The sequence below is a fragment of the Anthonomus grandis genome, chromosome 5 (genome assembly GCF_022605725.1).
Source record: "Anthonomus grandis grandis chromosome 5, icAntGran1.3, whole genome shotgun sequence".
Classification (NCBI taxonomy): Eukaryota; Metazoa; Arthropoda; class Insecta; order Coleoptera; family Curculionidae; genus Anthonomus; species Anthonomus grandis.
The window spans coordinates 32,447,447-32,455,133 of NC_065550.1; positions in this window are offsets into that span (position 1 = coordinate 32,447,447).

Consider the following 7,687-nt stretch of genomic DNA (forward strand, 5'->3'; position numbering starts at 1 on the left):
AGGAAGTTTCTTATTTATTTTAAACAAAAACTGACTATAGCAGCCTAAAAAAAATGGAAAGAAATTACGTAAATAATCTGCAGAAAAAAAAGAGAAATTACAAATATCCAGAATAAATGAAAAATAGTATCAACTAATAAAATAAGTGAACATGGCTCTTACTGACTGCAAGAAATAAGAAATCACTTGTGCTACCTGAGAGGAATAAAAACACGATTTTCAAATAATTCAGGCAAAAATTTAGGAATGAGAGCAGTACATTTAAGAAGGAAAAAAATTAATGCCTAATTTTATATTACCATCTCGGTCTAAGATAGCTCAATAACCTATTTAAACTAGAGTATTTAAAAATCGCTTGGGTCATTAAAACATTTAAAAAGTAATACGTTTGGAGTTCATTAGTTGAATATTTTCCTTTGCTGATTTTTAAATGCCGTCAGTCACATTTGCTTGTTAAAAGGGAATTGTCCTAATCAATGGAAAAAAGCAAATAATATTCCTCTACCTAAAACTGAAAGCCCTTCAGAATTTAATCGTCTTCGATATGTTTCCATACTTCCTGTTAAGATTATGGAAAATTAATTGTTGGAAATCCCTAACTCAATTAAAGATAATTCTGAAAAGCATGAAGAATGTCGGAGGCGGAGAAAATGGAATTTCAAAAAAGGTTTTGTGTGACGTATGTAGTGTGGCTGGAAATCGACTTTTAAATATAGTAAATACATCACTCTCAAGCGGAGTATTTCCAGAGGCTTGGAAAGTGTCAACAATAATCCCTGTACCAAAAGTACTAAATACTATTTCCCACAATGAGTTTAGACCAATAAATACTGTGGAGGTTTATGAGAAAGTGTTAGAAATTGCTGTAAAAGAACAACTACAAGAATACTGTGATTCTAACGACATTTTCGTGATAAATCAATCAGGTTTTCGTGAGCGTCACTCATGTGAATCTGCTGTAATTAATATATGCGATACCTTCTTAAAAGAACTGGATAAGGGCAACTTTGTTCTGGCTGTGTTTCTCGATTTTAAGAGAGCATTCGAGACTGTAAATAGAGCTAATCTGTTGAAAAAAATGGAAAAGATGGGTATTAAACATAAAGTTTTAATGTGGTTTAAATCTTACTTACAAAACAGGTCACAAAAAGTCAAGTTTAAAAACAGTGTGTCAGAATTACTAATAAATGAATATGGAGTACCTCAGGGAACTGTTTTAGGTCCCCTGTTATTTCTGTTATATATTAATGATATCGTCAATGTTATAAGTGGTTGTAAAATAGAGCTTTTTGCTGACGACACTATGATTTATATAATCGGGAGGGATCTAAATGAAATGCAAATAATTCTTAATAATGATTTATCTAATTTATTTAAATGGCTTTGCAGTAATAGTCTTTGTTTAAATACATCAAAATCGAAATTTTGTTTATTTGGGAAAAAGAGCAAATTAATGCACATCAATGTGAAAGATATTAACATTGTGGTAAATAATGAAAAGATAAAATATGAGAGTCAAATTAAATACTTGGGAGTAATATTTGATTGTAACTTAAATTTTTATGCACACGCTGATTACATAACTAGAAAATTTTCCAAAAAAATTGGTTTTATTGCAAGAGTAGGAAAACAATTATCAATGGCTACAAAACTATTACTGTATAATAGCATTGCAGCTCCGCATCTTGAATTTTGCTCAACAATTTTATACAATTTACCAAACTTTAAAATTGAACAGTTACAGCTTGTACAGAACAGGGCAATGAGAACTATTTTGAAATGCAATAGATATACCCCAATCGTAATGATGCATAACGTTCTGAATATGTTGTCTGTTAAACAAAAAATTATGTTTAGCATCTATGTTTTTTTGTATAAAGTTAAAAATAATATGTTACCACCATATATTTGTAAGAAGGTGAAGTTTTTTAGAGATGTTCATCATTATCAAACTCGAAACTGTAACAATTTCATACTAATCGATAGGTGTAACTCTAACCAGATGTTAAATTCTGTCCTACAGAGAGGCTTACAAGATTTTAATAGATTACCAACCAGCATAAGAGACTGTGATTCTGTAAATAATTTTAAAAGGCTGGTTAGGGAACATATATTGTCCTAGGATTTTTGTTACCTTTACCTAATTGTTTTTTTTTATTTTCAATTTGTTTATCTCTTATAATATGTTGTTTAGGATCACTATTTTAGTTTAACACTTATTTTAAGTTTAATTTAAGTATATGGCTTGAATTATTATAGTAAATATATGTGCAGATAAATATTGTAGTGCAGCGAGAACAATGATGAGGTGTTTGTGGTTGGCAGAAGAGCTGTGTTTGTTATCCATGGAACAACCGGGATTTGACATGGTCTCTCCAAAAAAACCAGGACACCCTGTATTCGATCAATTTCACCAGCCCATAGGTAATTAACCTCATGACCGAGATTCACCTATTGGCGTAACATTTTATGGTTATTTGCGAGCACTGCAAATTTTGATTACATCAATTGTTTTGTTTAGATCCACCTGTTATTAGTAACCTCAAGTGCATATGTATATTATATTTTTTACACAATAAGCGTATATGGATTAATTTATAAGGGTATATTAATAATTATTTAATTAATAATATTATTGTAAAGTTAGTAAGAGCGCTTTAGGTTTATGTATGTGGTAATTTTTAAAAAAATTTCTGAACCAGTTTTGGTGGCGGGGTGCTTAGGTCGCCGACATAGCAATGTTTAGACGGACCGGAATATTGCGGTATTCCTTGGATTAACCGGGATGCTGCTGTTCCTGGTAAAACCGGGGCGTTGCAAGTGTCGGGGATCGGGATACCCAGCATTTGTCATTTATTGCTTATTTATATATGTACTCTTGCTGACTAAATATGTTGTTAAATTAGCTTTATGAACATTATTGATATATGTATCTTTATTTATTATTTTTTTTTTTTTTTTGGGAAATTTGTTGTTTTTGTATGTAGCTATTTATGCTAAATAAAGATTATTATTATTATTATATTATTATTATAAATCTAAATAATAATAACGTGATTAACCTAAGTATCAATCAGAATTTTCTAAGGGTTATAGTTGTCAAACAGTTACTGTCTCGGGATTTTATTCCCTCTAGGAGGCATAAGTGATTTCTTACAGTTTCAGCTATTTTTTATTTCTTCCAGGTAATTAAAATATTTTTTCATTTGTTCGAGGATTTTTCTTTTAGTTTTATTAATTTTTTATTCAGGAAAAATAAGAAGTTTTCTAGAATGCCTGGAAGAATCCAAAAAATGTTTCAAAAAAATAACTCCTAAAATAATTGAAAAAGCAAAATCATCAAAATTATTTTTAATTATTACCACGTGTTTTTTTATATAAAAAAAACGCCAAAAATCACCCTTTCTTGAGCCCAATAAATAAAAAAGAAAAACGACTCGACTCTCTATAGAACATTCTTATAAACCATTAAAAACCCAATAAAACATCATAAAATGGAACAAAACAAGAACGTTTCAATCAAAATAATTTATAAGGCGCTTTAGAGTCAACGGCACGGACATAATGAGGGCCCTTTTTAAGGTAGCGGAGCCCTATTTCGAAATCCGTAATATTTATTTAGGTATTTAAAACGGTTTTTAAATTTTAATGAATGGTCTTGCTTCAGTTGTAGATTTGCTTTATACTAACTAACGAGGGAGCGAATTATTATTCATTCGCTTGTGCAGTGGCGCCCGTTTAAATACAATTTCGTTTGCGGGTGGTTGGTTCGCTTTATTGTTACCCCATTAAAAAAAAGAGGATAATTAACTTTTGAGGCCATATGTCCCATTCTTATATAAGTGTTCTTTATCATACTCAACACTCAATTCATACTCAAAAATTTATCAACTGAGTAGGAACAGTTATCAATTAAATAGGTGTGACCCTTGATCTGATATCTTGAGTAACTTCACCCATATCTCTTACAGAAAATACCACTTATCCAAGGAACACGCCCTTAAATTTTATCGCAATTTTAAAAAAACACCCTCTTAATTAAGTACAGAGTGTACTTATTATATAGGGTGTATTTTACCATAAATACCAATAATTTCTTTCAATAATTACTAAATGTTCTAACAACTTTTTAATAATTCCCTAAAACAGTGTCATAAATTATCGATAGTCTTAATTTGGGAACAGTTGGCACGCGCCAACTTTCCATGGACTATCTCGTCATTCCTCTTTTGTCATATGCGATACATGATGGAGATATATGATGGACCGTTATCGTAGCGGAACATCCGAACTGGTCTGCATTTTTTTCGTTATTTTTTGTATATACAGAAAGGTGTAAAGAGGTTTTTATAGCTTCCAGGAATTTAATTTTTTTTTCAGATGTTTGACGTAATTTTTAGGTGTATAATTTCTACATCAGATATTAGAAAAAAAAAATTTTCCTGAAAAGTTTTTTTTTGAGTGTTTCAGGAATTTTCAATATTTTTTTTCTGTTTTTTCGGCTTTTAACATGATTTTTACATCTTCAAAAAATTAGAAAATTTTTTTTAATTCTTTTAGGCTCTTGGGAGCCTTAATGCCTTTGACGTAATGTTTTTTGATTTCCACGTTCGTCACTTTTATTGCGAGTTTTTAAAAACATTTCTTCAATTTTTGCTGGTTTTTGACGTAATTTTTTTCAAAAATCGGAATTGTTTTTCTGATTTTTGAGTCTTTTATCGAGTTTTAGGACTTACTAATTAAAATAAAAAATTATTTTTTTTAATTCTTTCCAGGATCTTAGAACGTGTTTTTTTATGTATGGCGTATTTTTCTGTTTTTTTCAGGTATTGGAAATATTTTCTTTTTAGTTTTATGAAGGTTTTTAGAGAGTTTATTTCTATTTTTCCAGAGTATTAACGCAAGCTAAAAATAAAAATTCTTCCAGGCTCTTGGGAGAATTTTTTCTATTTATTCCAGGAACTGGAAATAATTTTTTTCTATTTTTCCAGACTTTGGTGGTTTTCCATATATCTTTGATATTTGTTTTCCAGGACATAGAAATAATTTTTTCCGTTTACTACGCTTTCGATCGAATTTTTATGAGTTCCATAAATTAGAAAAAAAAATCATAATTCAGATGAGAAACAGTAAGAGAAATGTCATTAGCAAATTGGTTAATTTTATGTTGACTTCCTTTATTTAAATAATCAGGCAAGTTATTATAAAATAATAAAAAAGAGATAGTATTCGACCTTGCGGAACATCGAACTATACAATTAGACTAGTCATATTCAGACTAGATAAACTTAAGCAAATTATCGCCTATTTGTTACATACGAGAGAAATAATACAATTTAAGGCTGATCCCCAAGTGCAAAAGATTCAAGTTTATAACCTTAAGGGTGCCTGTTAAGAAGATCGAAGACTTTAGTCTAGTCATAATAAGCATCAGCGAAAAAACCCTTTATATCTAGTTGTTCATACAAATAGTTTACGATTTTAAACCGAGCGTTCTCTGTGGATTTTCCTTTCAAAAAGCCTGTAATGTAGAGGTAGAACATCCTGTATATTTAATATAATTATTGTTTTTTGTGCACGAGTATACCGATTAAATAAACTATATATTACATTATTATAACCAGTGATAAAACTGCATAGCTAAGCATTGACCAATATATACTGACACCAATTTTGTAACAAAGGTAACACAGACTAAAATCAGACTATGTAGAAACCAGATGTTTCTTTTGAATACCCTTTATCACCAAGTTATCAAATCTTTACATGACGACCCTGCCAGCTGTCTGCAGAGCAGAAATAATAGCATTTATATGGCTCATAATTGACAAAATGGGCAGCGCCAAGTCCAAAGAAGAAATTGTTATCAACCAGGCTTCTAATGGAGACGCTCGGAGCCAGAAACCTGAGTGGAAGAATGATGGGCTTACTTTGACTGAATCTCTTTTGGTATTTCTGGTAGTTGCAATAGTACTGCTAATACCTTATGTGACAATTAAACGTATGCTGACATGTTAAAAATAAATTACATTTTAAAACGTATTGTGTTGAAAGAGAAAACATGATTTTTTCAAAAACTTTTAAAATGAGCATTATATAAAGAACTTTATCCATATGTATAAGCTTAAGAAAAAGTCATCAATAGAATTTAATTACAAGGAACCCGTATATTACATTGTAAATTATCTCTTTATACATTAATCCCATTTATAAAGTGATGTTGCAGGTGATTTGAGAATCTTGTATCTTAACATATAACGGATGTAAATGGTTTTCTTAATATACTGGCCTGGCCAATGGACCTCTTGGATAAGGAAATATATCATTTTCCCCCTTAAGATCTGCGTTTTTTGGCACACAGAAATTTGCCCTACCGGTATATATTTTTGTAAAGTTATATTTTTTACACAGCCTATTATTGCACTTATTGTTTAATATCATTGTGTATAATTAACATATCGGAAAAAAGGTCTTTGAAATAAGATTTTTTAGTAAAATTACACGCTTTCAGCTATATTATCCATAAAGTGTGTACCGATAACATTTTTATCCGCAGGATTTTAACAAACCTGTTTATCTTTTGTTTTATTAAATCATCTCGTTTCCTCTTCGTGCACCTCTCAATCCGAAGAACGCGCCATTAGAGAACAAGGCGTGTGCTCTCTATAAATCACCGTCGCTGCTTTATATAACTTTTATGTATTTTCCTGCAGCAGCTGCTTTTAGACTTAACACGTAGACGCCAAAGAGCCCGGAACGCGCTACTTTAAAACTTCAACAGGGGGCTGGTGGTGGTGGCTTTTTGATTTCGCATAGAATTTTCCACAGGAAAAAAAGACCGAAAAAGAAAATTCGCTACAGAGATGTTGATTATTGATGGGATTGGAGTAATTGGAATCGTGCTTTGTTATCTTCTCTTCATTATTATTATTGTATGTCACTTGGGTATCTAGTATTTTTTCAGAATATCAGAGGTGAGAGGACACATCTCTGTGTGACTCTACGTTGTACTTTCACCTTTTTTGTTAGATCTCTAGCAAGTCTTAAGCATGGTGTCTTATTCCAGTAGATATTTGAAATGATCTGATATCATTATTTTTGGACCTGAGCTCCAAGGCGTGCTTGTCTGGTTCTGACTGCATTTATAAAACCATATTAGTTTCGACATATCCGTTTCTTCTATTTGTTGTAGATTCTTCTACAAAAATCATTGAAATCCATACATTAAACATTTTTCTCAATGGAGTGCCTGGAAGAAATAAAATAATTTGTCTCTTATTGGCTTAATTAAACCGAATTTATTTACAGCAATCCATAAAAGGCCCAAGGACACTTACACCGTATTTATCTGATTACAACACTAAATTCCACCCAAATAAAACAAACAAAATCACTTTTAAAATATGCATTTAATACTGGAATAACCCAAAGTTACTATCTACTAAAATCTCTTTAGATTTATACTATTTAATGTATTATTTAATTAATCAATACTTAAAAAATCGATTGAAGTAAGTTAATTTTGAGAAGGAAATTGCTTGCCAAATAAATTTAAATCCACGCCACTGGTCCCCTTCACTTACTCCGCCAAATGTTCCAAACGTAACCATAAAGCATAACTAATAACTAATTAATTTAATAAGGATGCAATAATAGTAATTATTAATTAATTAAAGAATAAAAGAGA